Source organism: Dipteris shenzhenensis, chromosome 7, assembly GCF_047967505.1.
Source record: "Dipteris shenzhenensis isolate YYH24624 ecotype China chromosome 7, Dip_SZ_1.0, whole genome shotgun sequence".
Lineage (NCBI taxonomy): Eukaryota > Viridiplantae > Streptophyta > Polypodiopsida > Gleicheniales > Dipteridaceae > Dipteris > Dipteris shenzhenensis.
The window spans coordinates 7,924,768-7,934,945 of record NC_141602.1 but is presented as its reverse complement, the minus strand read 5'-3'; positions in this window follow the sequence as shown (position 1 = coordinate 7,934,945).

Sequence of the window (10,178 nt, the reverse complement as noted above, 5' to 3'; positions counted from 1 at the left end):
TCCTCCTAAACCCATTTTGTAGAAAGTAGGCATCAATTTGCTGGTACCACGCTCGTGGGGCCTGTTTCAACTCGTAAAGTGCCTTCTTCACTTTGCAAACTTTACCTTCTGAACCAAGGATCTCAAAACCTAGTGGTTGTTCCACGTATACCTCCTTCTTGAGATCTCCATTCAGAAAGGCGGATTTCACATCCGTCTGAAACACGGGCCAACTTCCCTGGGTAGCTAAAGCCCAAACACTATGAATTGTGGTTAGTTGAGCTGTGGGAGTAAAAGTATCTTGATAATCAAAACCATGTACCTGTGCAAATCCTTTTGCCATGAGCCGAGAGCCTTGTACTTATCCAACATGCCGTCGGACTTGTACTTGGTCTTGTACACCCACTTGGTTCTGATTACCTTGCATTTTGGTGGTCGATCCACAAAGTCCCAAGTGTTGTTCTTCATTACGGATCCATACTCTGACTGCATAGCCTCCATCCACCTACCATCACCTTGTGCCTCTTCAAGACACTTGGGTTCATCAGCATGGATCACTTCTATCATCAAAGCATAGTTGACCAAGTGTTCCTATGCCCTTCTTTGCTCCTCTAATCTCTTGGACCAGTAGTGTTTGGATGGTTCCTCCTCAATGGCTAGAGGTTCTCTACCATCCAAAAGCTACTTTACCCACTTAAGGAATGGCCATTGCCATTCTGGTTCTGCAGGCTCTTCTTCATCTTCTTTGTCTTGAATCCTTCCAAGCAACATTGGGGGAGTTCGATCTACTGTTAGTGGTGGTACTGGATGGATATCCTAGTCGTGGTTGTCTGGGAAGGAAGCATCCTCCTCCAATTGATGCGGCTGTTCTAAGAAGACCACATCGTGACTTACAATTACCTTCTTGGTAACAGGGTTATAGAGACGGTAACCCTTTGCCTCTTCACTATAGCCCAAGAAAATACACTTCTGGCTCTTCGGTTCCCATTTGGTCCTGGTAGCATCAGGGACACACAAAACAGTCACATCCAAAAACTCTGAAATGTGCAGCTAAAGGTTTCTTACCATAAAAGGCTTGCAGTGGAGTCATCCTGCTATTCACAGCCTTCGTGTAGCTATGATTCAGGATGTAAACTATAGTGTTACATGCTTTAGCCTAGAAAGTCTTTGGCAAATCTTTCCCTTTCATCATACTCCGGCCCATTTTGCAGATGACATGCATCTTGCTTTTTGCTACTCCATTTTGCTGTGATGTATGTGGCAGGGGTTTCTGCCTCTTGATCTCGTGACTTTTGCAGTAACTTTTGAATTCAGTCGATGTGAACTCTCCACCTCTGTCTGATCTCAACTTCTTCACCTTCCTCCCTGATTCTTTCTCAACCATTACATGCCATTTCTTGAACCTACTAAAAGCCTCGTCTTTAGTCTTCAGGAAGTATATCCATATCCTTCTACTGTAGTCGTCGATCAACATCATGAAGTAGTAGGAACCACCCAAAGCTTCTGTCTCCATCTTTTCGTAGAGGTCCATTTGAACGAGCTCTAGAGGAGCCGTTGCCCTATTGTCCTCTTTAGGAAAGGGATGCCGATGCTGCTTGCCCATCATGCAAGCTTCACATACATCAAGCAGATCTAAAATTTCTAGTAGGTCTGCAATCATTCCACTTTTGTGCATCTCCTTCAAAGAACTAAGGTTTAGATGACCAAACCTCTCATGCCATAGCTTAGTGTTCTTCACATCCGCTCGAGCACTGAAAGTTGAGAGTTCATAAATGTTGTTGCATCATGTACCTTTACCAACAACCTTCCCTTGAAGATCCAGAAGTGCACCATTCTTATCGAATTGAACTTTGAGGTCCCGATCTGTGATCGCGGAAATGGACAACAAGTTCCTCTTAATATCTGGCACATAAAGAACATCGGACAACTGTTTTACAACTCCATCTGATTTGAGAGCAATTGTACCTTTTCCTTTTGCTGGACATTTTGCATCATTGCCGACTACTACCAGGATGTCATTCCCTACCGGTTGTAGAGACAGTTGTAGAGAGGTATACCAATCCTTCCAACTGGTCATGTGGCGTGATGCACCATTGTCAACAATCCACGGTTCATCCACAAGTACATGAACTGCCTCCACGCAAATCTCCTCAATTGTGACGAATAGCTCTACTGGTACTGCCTGCATGCTGTTGCTGGACTCTTTCTTTACTCCGTTCTGCTCATCTACAATCTTCTTTTAGCATTCATTTTACTTATGCCCTGCCTTGTTGCAATAGAAGCATTTGATCTTCTTCTTTCTCTTTTTATCATCAGAAGAAGATGGGTTACTAAAGTCCTTACCCTTACCTTTCTTTGATCTGGTCTAGAAAGCTGAATCTTCTCCAGTCCTCATCTTTTGACGCATCTCCTCCTTCAGAAGCATCGCGCTAAAATCCTCAAAGTTGAGGGATGGATTTCTATTTTGTGTATTCAGCGCTGTAACAAGATCGTCGTACTTTGGTGGGACGATCCATATGCACCTTTGTGCTAGATTCTCGCTGGTGATGGTGATGCCAATCGTAGTCATCTGATCGCACAGATTCTTCACCCTGGTGATGAACTTCTCTGTCGCTTCAGACTCAAACAACTTCTCATTCGCGAGTTGAGTCTCCAGATTCTAAATCCATGCCTGATTCGTGGCCTCGTACTAATTTTTCAAGACTTTTGATGCCTCCTCTGCTGTGGTGACATGTTTAATTAATGCCATGATGGAATCACTAACACTGCATACAATAGAACACAGTGCATCTACATTTCTTCTTGTCCACGCGAGAATCTCATCTGCAATTGGTACTATCTATTGTCCTGTATTGGCTAGATCTGGTCTCGCAATCGGCCTCACATCCACCCCAGTAGCAGTGTTCCAAAGCTCATATGTGCTTAGGATGGTCTTCATCTTGAACTTCCAGAGTGGATAGTTAGAGCCGTCCAACTTTTCGCTTTCACCGAACGGTGGGATTCGTAGTCTTGTGGGCTGGGCCATCTCTCACAATCTGCTCACAAATAGAAAACACACTTTCAAATCTTCTTGTTAGAGTCCAGGCTCTGATACCATGTAAGAAAATAATACGTCTGTGCTCAACAGATAACAAGATCTCGTACGCAAGAGAGAAAACAAGATAGTATGGAGAATCAAAATTTTGATTACTGTAGAACTGATACAACAGATGGCGTTGCCTTCCAACCATGCACTCTTGTGAAAGAAGCTTCGATGGCATGCTGGAAATAGTAGAAGACAGAGGCTAGATGCTAAGGAATCAGGGTTGCTGTAGCTAGTGATGAAATGGGCTTCACGAGCTTGCTCTTATATAGCCACCAGTCGTAGTCAGTTAGGCTCAATTGGGTGACTGACCCAGTCTACCCAAAACGGTCGACTGGGGGTCGGTCCCGAAATAGGCCACCGACCATACGATAGAACCGGTGTGCAAAACAGAGCATCTGACCTACGGAGGCTGTTCGGCCTAAAGCCATCTGGGATCATCTGAGGCTCTAAACAGGCCCCGCAACCTGAGAGTGGGCTATCCCGAGAAATGCTCCATCTACCCTCAATGCGGTCAGTCAAGGGATGCCTTCCCACACTTGCATGTAGCCTAGTTGGTGGTGTGCCAACTCTATCTGAAGCTGTCCAGCCATCAGGCTACACATGGCCCCCATCTAATGGCCCCCATCTAGTGTCCAAACTAGGACCTACCGGATAACCGAGCTACTCAAATGCCTTCTCCTCATATGGGGGGCTTACAAGTAGAGTTAGCTGGTTCTCATGTAGTTACATGAGAGTGGAGCATTGATATCTAACATTGGCATTACTATTGCATAAGTAGGAAAAAGGAAAAAGTTGGGAAAGGATCATTTTGTAGGCTTGGCCAATAGGTCTATTAGATTGAAAGTGGATGAATCTGGATATAGGAAAAGGAAGTGTTGTTGTATTATCAAACTTATCCACTATAAAGCTATCATCCCCCATAATTTTACCACATACCAAATTACATGGTCTGCCCAAATGAGCGATCCACCACATTTGTCAGTAACACAATCACACCTGAGGAATGTTTGTAACCCAATTCCAACCAAAGGACTTGTAATTTGCAGCCCTTTCTGTATTGGATTTTAACGCCTCCACAAACTAGTAATAGGATTTTGCAGTTCAAACACTTCCTATCATCCATTGTAGATAGTGCAAGTGCACAAGGAATGCTCACCTTTTTGAAAGTTGTTGATGAAACTCCTTTGAGAGTAGCCTGTTTGCATTTTTCCACATCCATATTAGACAATGAATGCCAAAATTTTAAGATATATATGCTCAAAGGTGCCAATAGATTCAAATTGTTAAGTGTCCACATCTTATTTTGATGAGTCTCCTGGGACACATCAAATTCCACCTCTCGAGTAGGCATGATAGGAATATAGGATGATCCTTGTGGCATGGTGAGATTATCTTTTGCTTCCTGTTCCACTGAAGTAGTAAGTAGGTTGGAGAAAGTATCCAACTTTTCTTGCTTCGATGAAGAAAGAGCAATTTTTTTGAACCACGGAAGCTCCATAGTGACTTCTGATATAATGGTAGAAGATAGAGCCTTTTCAATTTTAGGAAGCATTTCTTAATGAGGATAAACATTGACATCATCATTAGAAATGATTTCATCGATCATAGTTTCCATTTTAGAAAGGAGTGAATGGGCTTTAGTTGTACTCTTTTGGCTTGTATCACAAGGACCAATGACCATTCCTCAATACCAAGAGTATGTAATAATGTGTTATTACCTACTTCCTTGGCCACCAGGTCATGCTCAATGATCTTTTTATGTATCTCCTTATTATCAACAAGAGCTAGAGTAGCTTGTACCAAAAGACTAGGAATGGGAGGATTATCAGAGTATTCCAGTCCAAAAGATCAATGTGCCACTGTAGAGCCATTTGAAGAATAATCATAAGATGCAGTGTTAGTCATATATTCAAGGAATCAAGGTGATGAGACCCTGATGGTCCATATTTGTGTGTGTATAAAGATTAGATTAGAACCCGATCTAAGAATATATGGACAACACTTTAACATCAAATGATATATAAGAAAAGGCATGTATAAAGACAAAATCTGGTTGAATCCTAAAAAGAGAATGTTTTTAGGATTGAAAAATAATTTCCATGATAGGACCTTTGAACCAACTTCAACCAAATACACTAATACCTACCACCATCCAACAAGCTTAAGTTAGGAACATAGCTTAAACTAAAAGCGAAGATAGGTGTCATACCATTGTTGAACTTGTTATCGATGTCCAAAGTAATGCCTAAGATCAATCCATGGAAAACATATGGATTGGAAAGATTCCATAATCCCTACACACATATTGCCACAACATATGAAAATAAATACAAGAATGGCCAATTAGGGAATGGTAAGCATTAATGATGTCAATCAATATGAGGAACTTCAATGATATCCTAGAAGGGAAAGGAGTACTTCCACAATTTTAACTATTAGAGTCCTTCTCAATTTTCCACCTCCATATTTCTATACTGCCACCACCCCTAAAAATTAGGAGAATGAAGGATAAGAGCATGACCATAAATAGAAGACAGTAATAGCTCCATGGGTTTAGGAGAGATAAGCCTATGCATATTCTAATGACCAATTAAGTATGAGAGGCAAAAGTCACCATAGCATTGCTATGAGCATAGAGTGAGCTACTGAGATTAGTGGATTATTGAACTGAATGTACTATATTGATCATACTCATAAATAATTTATTGTAAATGCTTTTTGAGCCTAAGCGCATGTAAAGTTAAGGTATGAAGAGACTTTCCCCACTTATGACATGGATTGCCTAAAGCGCATCACATGAAAGTAGAGAATATCTACTAGCCTTGTTCTTTCCTATGTATAAAGAGCATTGCCTGGCCGTAGAGAATATCTACATGCCATAGAAGATTCCTAAGAATACACTTGTTGCCATACTCATCAACCTCAGGAATGACCCAATCATAAGCCTAAAGTTCATTAGAGACTAAGCCATAAGCCTTAATAAATTCCCTAGGAACTATTAGATGATAGAATCCTATGCTAAGCCTAAGTCGATTGTTTAAGCTTATAAACCTCTTTGTATAAATGAAAGTATTACACGATCCTATCTCTTACAGTGTCTTGAATCACATGTTGGCCATGAGTTTTCATGGCAGCTAGTATGGTGCATGGATAGCTCATACATGTAGTGGAACAAGTAGCCTGAATGGTCCTTATGTGTCACCTTGAAGGCTTTTATATGGACCTAAGAAAACATGCGTGCCTCTGGATCTATGGAGCGCTCTAAGGTGGATGGAACCTATGTGGAGACATAATGAAGAGAATGCTTATGACATGTAACTCAAGTCAATTAGGTTCCAAAATAAATTAGCTTGGACTCATAAACATAATCTTGTATGTTCTCTCTACTCAACAATACATGCTAGGCCTCTTATATAGAGTGTGCCCTTAGAATAGTCAACACATGTGGGATCCTCTGATCCACATCTCTCCTTGTGGATATCCTTGATCCACATCTCCACATCATGTAGTCCACATCCTAGGGTGGCTACTTTAATTCTTTCCTATACCATACCTTAGCCTTTAATCTATGTACACATGGCACCATATCTCAACACCTCCCTTGGATGCCATGATCCTTTGGCTACTGCAAGGTGGTCAGATGTGAGTTTACATTCCATCACCTCCCCTTAGTGCATACCTTGCTACATAAGGTGGCCAAGTGTGGGTATTGCAAGATCAAAACCTCCCCTGGGTGCTTACATGGCTACTCTCAAGTGGTCAGGTTTGATTTACAAACATGTGGGCTAAAGGTAGTAAGTTTTTTGCTTCTCAATGCTTGATGTCGATGGTGTTCTCTTCTTTGCTTGATGTAGCTTGATGCGTGATGCTTTGTTCTTCCATGTGCCTTGATGCTTTATGTGTGGATGCCATGTTCTTGGCTATGGTCATCTCATGCACTTGTGCTTCTGGCATGCTAATGACAACGATGTGTGCATTCATGCTTTGATTTATTATTTGTTGCAAAGGTCTTACCAATTGATTTCTTTTAATATTGATAGTTTCTAATTGCATACAATGATTTTGATCCGATAGATATGTAGAGCTCAAAAAGACGATCACTTTTTCTTTTTGGAGCGCATGCAAATTCTTTCTAGATTGAAAGTTACGGTTTGTTAAAGTTTCTATGAAGAAGAGGGGCAATTGATGATGTGGCATATGGAGTCACATGCTGCTTATACAGATTGTGCTTGGCAAGGGGTTACTATGCTGAGGTGGCCCTGTGCCATGTGGCAAAACTTTGACTAAATTGAAACTCAACCAATCTGTAAGTGAACCAAACCTTGTGTAACCTAACCAAACCCTTTGAACTCAAGGTTAGTTAAACTTAACCATTGTGCTAACCAAGGTTCTCTATTTGCCATGTGGCAAGAAATTGACCAAGCCTCTGAACCATGGGTTAACTTCTTTTAACCCTAGCTAGATGATATCTACCACGTGGCCTAAGGCTGGAACCTTAGTAGAAAAACTTTGAAGGGAGAGCGTTGAAGCCAATCCTAACGATAGTGAGATAGACAGCAAGCATCAAATCACGGATGCCCAATGCCTGGCATATCGAGGGGTTAGGCACAAGAGCTGAGGTAAGAGCCAAAGAAGAAGACTCAAAGATGCTATGCTTGGAGCTGTTTGGTCGTCGTGTACTCTTTGCCTACGCCTAGGAGATACCAACAATTGTGCTATTATGCAAGAGCGCTTGGAGCTTGTGGAGGTGCCATAGAGGCATTAATTTTGTAGTAGGAGCTACTGACAGAGCCGCTGAGGCTTGAAGCCCATAGGCTGGAAGCTATCCTTGCATGCTGGGTGTTGGAGCCGTTTTGCTACTAGAGTAGAGCCGTGTTTGCTCTAGGCACAGCTCTGTAATTGTGCTATGTGCCATTGTAGAGCTACAAGGCTCTGTGGTCATGGGCGCTACGAAGGTAGCTTGCTGTGGGTTATGGCACCATCACAGTGAGCTTTGTCATGAGGCTGGAGGGCTTTGTAGCCGATGTTGTAGCCCATAGCTTGTTTGGATCCTAAGGCTTTTGGGCATTGATTGTTTGTCGTAGACCTTTGATAATTGCCGAGGATTAGAAAGAAACTCTTAGGAATTGAGAAACTCATGAAAACCCATTTCGTCCTCTTCGAAACCTCGAAACGTTTTGAAATAGGATGAAACGCTCTCAACGAAACCTTTGTTTCGCCCAAATCAAAATAAACATTTTTGCCCCGTTTTTTCTAGAATCCAAGGTGTCTATGTTTTGAATTTCCTTTTAGTATCTTGACTTTATATTTCTCTTTGTTCACTCTAACTTAAATATAACATATCTTTTTGTACCTATAAGGGTATATATTAAGTATCAATTTGAAACCTATCCGTTTTGTCTGACAACATGAAACGAAACAAAACAAAACCTGTCGAAATAGCGAAACGGCAAAACTTACAACCAATTGCATTCTTGTCTTTAGGCAAAGGTACCAATTCCCATGTAGCATTTGCTTCCAAGGTTCCTCTTGATATCTGGCACATAAAGAACATCGGACAACTGTTTTACAACTCCATTTGACTTGAGAGCAATCGTACCTTTTCCTTTTGCTGGACATTTTGCATCATTACTAATTGCTATTAGGATGTCATTCCCTACCAGCTGTAGAGAGGTATACCAATCCTTCTGACTGGTCATGTGGTGTGATGCACCACTGTCAATGATCCAAGGTTCATCCGCAGGTACATGAACTGCCTCCATGCAAATCTCCTCAATTGCTATGAATAGCTCTACTGGTGCTACCTACGTGCTGTTGCTGGACTCTTTATTTACTCCGTTCTTCTCATCTATAATCTTCTTTCAGCACTCATTCTTCTTGTGCCATGCCTTGTTGCAATAGAAGCATTTGATATTCTTCTTTCTCTTTTTATCATAAGAAGAAGATGGGTTACCAGAGTCCTGTTGGAACACTGAAAGGAAAGAGTAGAGTTGACACAAAATCAGAATACTTGCTTATAGAATGAAGAAGAAAGAGGTCCTTAAGTAGGCACCTCATACAAGGTCACTGACATCACTGATGACCTCAAAGCTCCACAATCATCTCCTCAATCTGCTCCCAGATTCACTCAATCATCCTATGTGGCTTTTCCACCACCTAACTGTGCTTGTGGGCACCTAACTGTGCCTCTAGCACTCACACATAGAAACATAAGGTGTGCCTGAGGCATACACCTTGAGATATCCCAACAAACCCCCCCTCAAGGAAATGCCTCAGGCTATGTCAAGGATACATCTAGTCTCATAGTTTCTCATGCCATCTCATGGTAGTCAAGGATTAATCTATGGCTAGGTTCTCATGCTAGCAAGGGTTCCCTTGGGTGTAAGGTAAACAGAAAGGGATACAAACAGACCTTCCAATGGTTATCTCCCCTGCATGTACATGCACACAATGTCTGCAGGAGGTACCATGGAACAAAACATACACATGGCCTACATCATAAGGTGACCAGAGGTGTTTACAAAACACACAAAACACAATAGTTTATTTTCATTCATTTTGGAGGACTATCCAGGCTAAGTACCTTGACATAAAAAGAGAGATCTGGAGCATACTTAGAGATGTTTAAAATGCATAATCTTCATGGGATGCCTCATCTTGTGGAGGCAAAATATCCATGTCAAGGCAAGGTCTTACCACATGGGCAGTGTCTAGTGCCTTATAAGATGGTACTATGATAGAACAAGTGGATCTGAAAATCATATCCTTCAAGAGAACAATTATCTTGTCATCTCCATAGTTGTGTAGAGAAGCATATCTTAGGTATCTGACCTTCATCTTTTTCTTGTACTTGGAGTCAAATAAAAGTTCCATGAGAGGGTAGATCTCTGTAGTTGCTTCCTTTTTGGCAACCATTGTTTTGGCAATCTTCAACAAGGAAGTCAGGTTGGCATTTTCATCCTTTGTAGCATAACAAGACATTGCTTTATGTTTTGGCTTTTCACATATTTTGCATAAGCAAGCCATGAGAGGCTCTAACCCAAGTATTGGGTAGTGTCTTCTCTCTTACAAGGCTTAGAATAACAACTGAAATGCTTCAAAATATAAGCATTTA